The sequence below is a fragment of the Canis aureus genome, chromosome 31, assembly GCF_053574225.1.
Source record: "Canis aureus isolate CA01 chromosome 31, VMU_Caureus_v.1.0, whole genome shotgun sequence".
Taxonomy (NCBI): domain Eukaryota; kingdom Metazoa; phylum Chordata; class Mammalia; order Carnivora; family Canidae; genus Canis; species Canis aureus.
The window spans coordinates 16,950,968-16,961,762 of NC_135641.1; the positions used below are offsets into that span (position 1 = coordinate 16,950,968).

The 10,795-nt window shown below is 53.4% G+C and overlaps 1 long non-coding RNA gene and 1 pseudogene across 2 annotated transcripts; both read left to right on the forward strand.

Annotated features, from left to right (window-relative positions):
- Positions 1-336: 336 nt before the first annotated feature.
- Positions 337-4,935, forward strand: LOC144302202 (uncharacterized). Of its 2 annotated transcripts, XR_013369050.1 has the most exons (4): positions 337-3,451; positions 3,833-4,038; positions 4,224-4,346; positions 4,856-4,935. It is a non-coding gene; the product is annotated as an uncharacterized LOC144302202 (long non-coding RNA). The 2 variants fall into 2 exon arrangements; XR_013369049.1 differs by having other exon boundaries at positions 4,224-4,914.
- A 299-nt stretch (positions 4,936-5,234) lies between these two features.
- On the forward strand, positions 5,235-7,703 carry LOC144302427 (forkhead box protein N3 pseudogene; annotated as a pseudogene).
- Positions 7,704-10,795: the final 3,092 nt, after the last annotated feature.

Here is a 10,795-nt window from a genome sequence, read left to right on the forward strand (position 1 = left end):
CTCTGAAGAAAGCCCATGGTATTTTGATAGGGGTTGCATTAAACGTGTAAATTGCCCTGGGTAACACTGATATTTTCACAATATTAATTCTGCCAATCAATGAGCATGGAATATTTTTCCATCTCTTTGTGTCTTCCTCAATTTCTTTCAGAAGTGTTCTATAGTTTTTAGGGTATAGATCCTTTACCTCTTTGGTTAGGTTTATACCTAGGTATCTAGGTATCTTATGCTATTGGGTGCAATTGTAAATGGGATTGACTCCTTAATTTCTCTTTCTTTCTTCAGTCTCATTGTTAGCCAAAGAAGTGTTGAAAAAGAAAATCAAAGCTGGGCCACCACAATTTCAGACTTCAAGTTATATTACAAATTTCTAATAATCCAAACAGTATAGTGTGGGAACAACAAGAAGACACATAGATCAATAGAACAGAGGGAAAACCGAAACAAGACATAAACCCATAACTCTAGGCTGAATTAATCCTCGACAAAGCAGGAAAGAATATATAATAGTTAAAAGACAATCTCTTCAGCAAATGATGTTGGGAAAATTAGACAGCCACCTGCAGAAGAATGGAATTGGAACACATTCCTACACCATGTATAAACAATTCAAATGGGATCAAAGACCTAAATGTGAGACCTGAAACCATAAAAAGAAGAAAAGATAGGCAGTAATGTCTTTGACTTGGCCATAGGATCTTCTTTCTAGATATGCCTCAGAGGCAAGGGAAAGAAAACCTAAAATAAATTATTGGGACACATCAAGATAAAAAGCTCTGCATACTGAAGGAAACAACCAAAGCTAAAAGGCAACTTACGAGATGAGGGAAGATATGTCTAAACAACAGATCCAATAAAGACTTAATATCCAAAATATAAATCTCAACATTCAGAACGTGAATTACCTAATTAAAAATGGGCAGAAGACATAAATGGACATTTTCCGTAACATCCAGATGGCTGCCAGACACAAGGAAAGACACTCAATATCACCCATCATTAGGGAAATGCAAATCAAAACCACAATGAGATATCACCTGACACTTGTCATAATGCCTAAAATTAACAACACAGGAGACAACAGGTATTGGTGACGATGGGGAGAAAGGGAAACCCTCTTATACTGCTGGTGGGGAAGCAAACAGGTGCAGCCACTGTGGAAAACAGTATGGAGGTTCATCAGGAAGTTAAAAAGAGAACTACCCTATGACCAGAAATGCACAACCAGGTATTTATCCGAAGGATACAAAAGTACAGATTCGAAGGGGGATCTGATTTTCTTCATGTGCTTTGCAGGTGATTGGACGTGTCTTCCTGGGTCTCCCAGTCACTAAGCTGCGTTCTCCTTGACACCTCATGTCCCTGCGGACATGCCCAGCAGAGAGAGGTCAAGAGTGAGGAGAAGCAGCTGGAGCCTGTCTGACCACAACATGATGGGCTCTGACGGAGCCCACACTCTTGTCCCCAGGGGAGGCCTGAATCCCTATGAGCCTGCAGAGGGCATTGCCTCCATGTCCCCAGGACGTGGTAACACACTCATGTGCCCCGAATGGTCCACGTTCACGGGTGCTCTGCATTCTTTCCTTCAAGTTTGTTGCTGCCTCATGCCCACAGGCAATCCATCGTGGTGCCACCCATCCCCACATGGAGGGAGACAGCTGGCCCCAACATCCCTCATAGGCCTCCTATCTAAGGGGTCTGATTTCTGGTTCCTGCGTGGCTGGCAAGTGGGGCTTCACAGGAGCTGTTAAGGGCTCGCTCAGGAGCTGCCTAGGTGTCACTGGAAACTAATTCCCCAGATTCCGAGGCTCCATCCAGACCAAACTGAGAGGCTGACCGTCAAGATTTGTGGGTCAAGGGTTCAAAACCCAAGGGGACCTCAAAGTACACATTTTTAAAAAACCACAAACATATATATTCTCCTTATATATATATAAAATCTCCAAACTACAAAGTCATTGCAACAAATACACCTAAAGAGACACAGTGGAACACTCCCAATGGAAAATGACCAAACTGAAAGGAAATAAACCACACATCTTTAATACAGATAATTTAAAAAAATAAAGGAAAAAAATTAAAATGACTTTCCAGTATCAAGCAGGAGGCTGGTGCCAGGCGGCCAGAGGTGGCCAGAGTTCCACACCCTCGGGCCAGATCCTCAGCGATTGTACGGGGGCCACAAAGGGGTCCGGCCAGAGACATGGTGCACAGGGGCTCCAGGGCACGTCTCTGTGTCAAGGCTGAGATCCCGAGAGGCCTGTGGGTGCCGGGAAGGTGCCTGTCCGTCCAAGAGCATGGGGCGGGCCCATCGGATGGAGGCCCAGCTCCAACTCATGCTTCGCATGGTCCCGAGGCCCTGGTACTGGGAGACCTCCCTGGTTCACGAAAGATCGGCCCCACTGAGGGCAGGGCCTCCCAGGAAGCTGTGGGAAGGCCGAGGGGTGGGCCATCCTGGGGCAGGCCTTCCTAGGCTGGGGTAAGTCCCACGCTGCCGTGTCCTGCCCAGTCGACCTGCCAGTGCCACGAAAGCCCAGGGCCGCCTGCAGCATGGCTTCCAGCAGCACCCCCGGCTGTGAGTGGCCATCGCGGGCCCCGCACCTGCTGGGATGCCCCAAGGGCTCTGAAGACTTTGCAGGCTTAGGAAAGGAGAAGTGACTACCCAATGGCTGGGATCCCTGTGGGAGGGCTGGGCTCCCCTGGGGTCTGGGCAAAGGGGCTGGAGAGGGGCTTACATTGGGCTGCCGTGGATGCAACCCTGGCCTTAGCCATGATTCCCAGTAGGAGTCCTGCCTCTGTAAGGCCGCCTGCTGAATCTCCGGTTGCAGAGAGTGGGTCAAGGTGGATCACTTCTTTAGATGGGTTGACGACTGTAGAACTTTCACCTCAAGGGACCCACCGTGGGCATGGGTTTTCATAGGTTCCCTTGAGGTTTCCTTGTGGATATGTGGTCATCTTTGGTTTTCCCAAGAGGCTTTTCACCCCGCCCCCACCCCAACCCCACCCGGACCCCCACCGAGGGTCTTCTCCACGCCTTGGACTGGAATCACATACCAGATCAAGGTTGCCAGTTCCCTAGATCCTTGACGATCACCCATTTCCATGGGCAGATGCAGAACTGCCTGTGTCCTGTGGAACAGCCCTCTCAGGGTTAAGTGGGTCCATGAGTGGCAAAGGAATGGTCGTCCCTGGACGCGGATGTTTTTGACATCCCAGAAAGGGGAGCGCTGAGAGCACGTCTCCAGTCTATGCTCCCCTGAAAGCTTTCCTCCTGTGGCAGCCTTCATCCCCACATAGGCCCACTCCACAAGGACCCCAATGAAGGAGGCTCGTGTTGACGGCGAGCCAGAAGGGGGCCCTGCAGGCATTCTTCCAGGAGAACCCTTACCTTGGCATCTCTGCCAGAGAACACCTGGACCGGGAGCTGGCCATCACCGAGTCCAGAATCCAGGTAGGCAGCCCCAGTGCTTCTCTCCTGGTCTCCATGGGTGGAGGCATGCACACACACGTGACTAGCCCATCGCCCGTCCTTCTGCGTGGTCAGCTGGGGAGCTCAGAACCTATGGCCTGGGGATGTGCGGGCCCTAGGAGCCCTTGCTCTTGGAGGTCCTTCCGAGGCCTTCACTCTCAGGACGAGGGAACACTGGGGCCCAAGGCCTGAGGCCTGACGACAGGTCCATGCCCATGAGCTGCCTGTCCCCAGAGATCCTGTGTCCTGGCCAATCGTTTTTCCCCAATAAAACACTGTGAGTCCTACTATACGGGAGGGGAAGAGACACATTGAGACACACAGGTTCCCATCCATGACGACACTTTTGTCTTTTGCCTCCAGTGGAGAGGAAGGTTGTACATGGGTCCATTTGTGAGGAGAATGACACCCGTTTCCAGTGTCTTCTCGGGTCAGTCAAAATCTCCTCAGCACCCTACAAGTGACTGCAGCAGGAACTCCATTGTCTGCCCATGCCGACGAACAAAGAAGAAATGACTCTTGTCCCCACACCGTCTGTTGTGTGTTTCGCAACAGCTCCCGCTCCTTGGGTGAGACCAACGCCTCCTTCCTTGTACACCAGAGGGCCGAATAACCTGTGCCACTGGAGGCACCAAGCCAGTTCTGGCTTTTCGTGGAGGGTTTGTTGCTCTTGGGGCTTTGAGTCCCTGCCACGTGTGTGGGGTATCCTGCCCTCCCATGTTACCTGACCATCGCTTCTTCTTCTGTCCCTTAGGTCTGTTTCCAAAACCAGCGAACAAGACAGCTAAGGCAGAGCCACCAACTGGGCTCCACAATTCCCCAAGGAGAAGGACCACAGCCTGGAAAGGAACAGCGTGAACAGGACAGTCACCTCCAGGTGACTCCTCAGTATCCAAGAAGGGTCTCTTCCTGAGCTGCTACTTGACACAGGAATGTGTCTCTGTGTGCTTACCAGGCAGTAGCAAAACCTGAGGAAGGGCACCAAGCTCTTCCCTCAGGCTAGAGCCACCCTAGTGACCTAGGATGGCGATGTTGTGCCTGCCATTCCTGGACAGGCGGCAGGCGAGCAATTCTGGGCCCCGAGGGATCTGGGTCTTCCTGTCTTAAACCTGCTAGCCAGGACACAGGCCTCTTCTTCCATCAACACAACATTGTTATCCAAACACTGGCTTCTGGGGGTAGGTACAGGCTCTGGCTCCTTGGCCTCAGGGAATGAGTGGTTATGAAGACAGAGAACATGGAGAAAAGCTCACACACACAGACAGACACACACACACACACAGAGGAAGTCACACGCCATCACACACACCCTGACACCCACTTCTGTCTCCACACTGGCTGTGCTATTAGCATCCATGCCCTCCTCCAAACTTCTTCTCTCTTTAGGTCGAGTCCCAAAGGAAGGCAATAGAGCTCGCCGCTCGGCGCGCCCCGGCCCGACGCGCCGCGGCGGAGGCGAGCGGGAGGCGGGACGGGGCGGGGAGAGCGGCGGGGCCGGCGGGAGGACGCGCGGCGCGCCGGGCGGACGCCGCAGGTCCCATGCCGCGCCGCGACCCCCGCGCCCCTGCCGCCCGCGTCCGCGCCCGCGGCCGCCCCCCGCCGCCCGCCGCCCGCCGCCCCGGGCTCGCCGCGCCGCGCCCGCGCGTCCTCAGCCGGGCCCCCGAGCGATGCCCGCTGGGCGCCCGCGAAACTTTGTCGGCTCCCGCTGAAGGGCTGCGGCGCCCCCGCGCCCCGCGCCCCGCGCCGGCCAGGAGCCTTCACATAAATGGGTCCAGTCATGCCTCCCAGCAAGAAGCCAAAAGCTCAGGAATTAGTGTCTCCAGTGGGCTGAGTCAGTGTTACCGGGGCAGTGGCTTCTCCAAGGCCCTGCAGGAGGACGATGACCTCGACTTTTCTCTGCCTGACATCCGACTAGAAGAGGGGGCCATGGAAGATGAAGAGCTGACCAATCTGAACTGGCTACACGAGAGCAAGAACTTGCTGAAGAGCTTTGGGGAGTCGGTCCTCAGGAGTGTCAGCCCCGTGCAGGACCTGGACGATGACACCCCGCCATCCCCTGCCCACTCGGACATGCCCTACGATGCCAGGCAGAACCCCAACTGCAAACCCCCCTACTCCTTCAGCTGCCTCATATTTATGGCCATTGAGGACTCTCCAACCAAGCGCCTGCCAGTAAAGGATATCTACAACTGGATCTTGCAACATTTTCCGTATTTTGCAAATGCACCTACCGGGTGGAAAAACTCAGTGAGACATAATTTGTCTTTGAATAAATGTTTTAAGAAAGTGGACAAAGAGAGGAGTCAGAGCATCGGGAAAGGGTCATTGTGGTGCATAGACCCAGAGTATAGACAAAATCTAATTCAGGCTTTGAAAAAGACACCTTACCACCCATACTCACACGTGTTCAATACACCTCCTGCCTCTCCTCAGGCATATCAAAGCACATCATCAGGTCCACCCATCTGGCCGGGCAGTACCTTCTTCAAGAGAAATGGAGCCCTTCTGCAAGTGCCCCCTGGAGTGATACAGAATGGAGCGCGGGCTCTGAGCCGAGGGCTGTTTCCCGGAGTCCGGCCTTTGCCAATCACTCCCATCGGGATGACGGCAGCTGTGAGGAACGGCCTGGGCGGCTGCCGGGTGCGGACTGAGAACGAGCCGTCGTGCGGCTCCCCGGTGGTCAGCGGAGACCCCAAGGAGGATCACAACTACAGCAGCGCCAAGTCCTCCAACGCCAGGAGCACGTCGCCGGCCAGCGACTCGGTGTCCTCCTCGTCGGCCGACGACCACTACGAGTTCGCCGCCAAGGGGAGCCAGGAGGGCAGTGAGGGCAGCGAGGGCAGTTTCCAGAGCCACGAGAGCCACAGCGAGCCGGAGGACGACGAGCGCAAACACAGCCCGAAGGAGGCCAAGGATGCCCTGGGGGACAGCGGCTACGCGGCCCAGCACAAGAAGCGCCAGCATCTCGCCAAGGCCCGCAAGGTCCCCAGCGACACGCTGCCCCTCAAAAAGAGACGCACGGAGAAGCCCCCCGAGAGCGACGACGAGGAGATGAAGGAGGCGGCGGGCTCGCTCCTGCACTTGGCAGGGATTCGGTCCTGTTTGAATAACATCACCAATCGGACGGCAAAGGGGCAGAAAGAGCAAAAGGAAACCACAAAAAATTAAAAACAAGTCACTGATTTGTTTTGAACTTTCGGCCATTTGGTTTTAGCATGTCAGGAGATTTCTAATGATTTGTGGCAATATCAGCAATTTTTTTTCTTTCTTTTTTTTTTCCTTTTGGTTTGGTTTTCTTTTCTTTTCTTTCTTTCTTTCTTTTTTTTTTTTTTAATTTGCCCCTCCTTTGTTTTGGACCCTTAAGAATTTTATTTTTAAAGGAGATTGAAGCCATAGAACTCATATTGACACTCAGCTGTTTTACAAAAGCTTTTCATTATCTGAAGACAAAACCGAAAAAAGCCAAAATTACCATTGCTTCCTCCAGCTTTGTCAGAAACACGTGGCTGAATCCGCAGGGATGCCAACGATGATGCCACGGGAACACCCACTCGGCACCTAGAAGGCACGCGTGCAGAGTAATCATCAATCAGGCCCAACCCTTAGGTCTAAACATGGTCAGGTCGTCCCGCCCATTGGGGTCGCTGAGTGAGTGCGTGCGAGGCGACTGGGGAGAAGGATGAGCCCTGGTCCCCGGGGAGCTGACCCAGGCTCTTAACCCCGGGTGTCCAGCTGTGCCAGGAAAACCCTTGGCATTGCCGTGGGTTTCATTGCCATGAATCGTGCAGGGGTGGGTGGACGGAGTGGGAAGCGGTCTCCAGTCCTTTGTGCTTCTGAGCTGTGCGGCCTGGTATCATCTTAGGAGGTGGACTCTGGGCCACTCATTTTACACCAGGTGTCCGCGACTAATGAGAAGAAACTGGGTCAGTTTTTAGTGACATTGCTAATCACTGAATTTTGTTCTGTATTAAATTAAGAGAATGTTTCACAAGCCATAAGCCTGAAGGTTGGCCCTGTGCACGCGCACACAGAGAGCAAGAGAGATAGAGAGAGAGAGAGAGAGAGAGAGAGAACTGATGCAGAAAACAAGCTCTGTCTTCTTAACTGCCCAAGTGAAAATCAAGTTCAGGAAATTACAATAGCTGTTAAGGAAGAAAATAATGGTACAGATTCTTTTTTCTGCCTGTCAAAACTATTTGATCCGAGTGAAAACAAAAAAAGCTACAGAACCTGCCATTAGTATTGTGGTGTATTTTTAAAAGATGAAAGGCACATTGATGGACAAACAAAAGTAAAAAACATGGCAAAACAAACAAAAAACAAAAAAACTCCTATACTGCCCTCAAAATGGAGTTTGCAATTAATGTCAGTCAGGATTCTTCTTTGCAAAATCAGTGATTTCCACATTCAGCCAGTGTAGCCAGCAGAAATTTCTGATCCACAATGCATGGATTCCTTTGAAAAAAAAGAAAAAAAAGAAAAAAAAAAGAAAAAAATCACAAAACACAAAACTTTTTTTTTATTCAAAAAATAACAAAGTTCTTGTAAGGTAAATAATGTATTTAGCATGAAGCATGAATTATTTTCATATAAATATAGAAAATAGAAAAAAAAAAGGAAGGCAATAGAAAATGGACATCCATTTCTGCATCCCAAACCAATATCCTCCTTCAAGCCTTTGAGGAGGAGTGGTTTCCTGGCATTGCTATGAGGGAAAGCCTGGCCATAAGAACAGGCATTCCAGAAGCCAGAATTCAGGTGAGTTTTACAGTGTACCACTGGCATTGTTCCCTGTGTAAGGGAAGGCAGCCCTTAGATGGTGCCGGAGAGACGTGGGCTCTTGGGTCAGGTGTACCCGCGGGGTGTGGGGCAGAGGCACCAGGGGCAGAGTGTTGACCATGCAAGTGAGGACCCGTCAAAGGCAGGATTTCCAAACTCAATGGTGATTAGCCCACAAGCTTGTAGAAATGGTGACCGGTCCAGAGTGGGAACGTGTCCAAGTTGCCCCTTCTGGAGAGAAGTCAAAGTGTCAGAACTTCAACAGCTCAGGCCAAATATCCTTTGGGTAGGCTCCCAAGATGCCATTAGTGTGCGTGGGCTTGTTGTCTTGTGTGTGGAGACCGGTGTGATACTGCCCTGGGCCCCAGAACCATGGGATGGAACAGAACATCCCCAGGAGCCACACACCTTGTGTGGATAACCTAATCAGCCTGGATTACAGGCCCTCATCCAGGTGAGGGAGAGGCATCAGGGAGCCCAGCTGTGTGCGGCTCTTCTGCCTTAGTTCTGCACACAGCGCTTTCTGGGATGGGAGGTGTGAGGCAGCTTTTGGGGAGATATAGAGAAACTCTCTGATAGATTCTCAGTTGGTGTAAGAGCCTGGGGAGGTTGCTTCAGGTGGCACGTCTCGGCGGTCAGGGGGGAACCTCCAGGTTCTCACCTGAGCTCCTCTTTTCCTCTAGCTAGGAGGGTAGTGAGGGCCGATGCAAGCGGAGCTGTTCTTGTTGTGGACAACTGGCATTGCCCTCGGCCCAGCACAGATGTTCCTGCAGTCAGATGAGGTAGCCATGAGGCCAAGGCTCCAAGACAGAGGATGTGGTTTTCCACACGTTCGCACCCAAGAGTAGATGGGGACAGAGGTGTTGAGGGCAGCCAGGAGCAGACCACAGGACATGAAGTATCCTGGGTAAAGTGGGGAAGTCTGTCGTCTGAGTCTCCATCCGAGGACTAGGGCACCACCGATCCCCAGGCTACAATTGTCAGGGAAGGCGAGGGCAGGGCAGGGAATGAAGAGCAGGGGAAGCACCTGCCAGGCAAAGCGATGCAGGTCCAGTCCTCTCCCGGCCAGGTGGCCAAGGTTGCCGAGGACGTGCACTTAGTTTTCAAGGGCCCATGGAAAGGTAGGCACAGCCGTGCCCCGAGATTCAGCCACAAACATTCACTGCCTCTTCCCTGGAGAGAGCACAAGGTGGGGTCTGTGTGTTGTTGAGTGAGGTGGGACCGGACAGCACACAGGCAAGCAGACTTGGCATCCTTTCCTCCTTCTGATGGCCATGACCCCTCTTGTCTGTGCCAGGTTTAGTTTCAAACAGAAGAGCTCGGCACCCAGGGCAGAGCCCAAGTGGCCCTGTGAATGCCTTGGTGGCAAACCCCAAACTCAGTCCCCCCGAGACAGTCCCTTTGGACCATTGCCACCTGTCCAGGGTCCCCAGGAGCTCTCCAAATCTGGCTCCCTCGATCCCCTGGGAAGCATGCAGACCCAGGCTGCAGGGACACCTCCTCTCCCCTACGTGGAATTTGCCCATCCAGTTTTCTGTGGGGGCTTGTGGAGCCTGAGTCTGGGGGCCAGCCTGGTCCCACCCACCTTAGGTGGGCAAGGAGGAAACGCTACTGCACCCAGAGACCTTGGGGAGCCGATGTTGCTTAGGACTGACTCCAGGAGGGGTACACCAGATCATGCTGACCTTGGCCTCCCCTCCCCCTGGGAGATGCCAGCAGCTAAATGAGCACCCCGGCAAGGCGCCCCTGCCCTCCCAAGATGACCCGTGGCCTAAACCTGCTGATCCCCTGCAATACTGGAGCCATGCAGGTCCCTTGGGTACTGACAAGGCCACGCTGAGGAGGGGCCAGGGGTCCCAGGCAATCATAGGCACAGGAGGGGGTCCAGGGTGGGACAGGGCTGCAGCCCGCCCTCAGGGAGAGCCCTACTTGGTGGCAGCAGCCTCCCCCTCCTGCAGGGCCCTGTGCCCTGATGCCCCCACAACTCCAGCTGTGTGCCGGCACCCACAGTTTCCTGCAAGAGCTTTTCTCATCCAATGAGATGGAGGAAGACGCACACCCCTCACGGATTGGGCCTCTATAGGAGGATGAGCCTCCAGGACCCCTGGAAGCACCCCTCAGCAAGGACGAGGGCCCCGTCCTCCCCACGCCCATCACATTCATTCAGGGCTCCGGGGGAACATGTGGCCCTAGCGTGACCTGGAGGAGGGGAACCCACAGCACGGCCCGGGCCCCGATGGAGCCTGAGGCCTGAGAAGCAGCCATCATGCTCCAGGTCTGGACCGTGGCAGCCCGGGGACACAGATGCATCTAGGCTGTCAGGGCAGGAACTGGCCCTTAGGGCAAAGCCTGCAATCTCTCCCTGTTGGCCTCCTGTCCCAGGCTATGGCTGGAATGCCCTGGGGCCTCAGCCTGGCATCTCACCTGGAGCATTGCCAACGGTCCACAAATGGCAGGCAGAGGGGCGGCCTCCGCCACTCAGGGCGGTCAGTGTGAGACGGTCCCACTGAGCTGCATTCCAGAATCTCAGCTGTGTGTGTGTGTGTG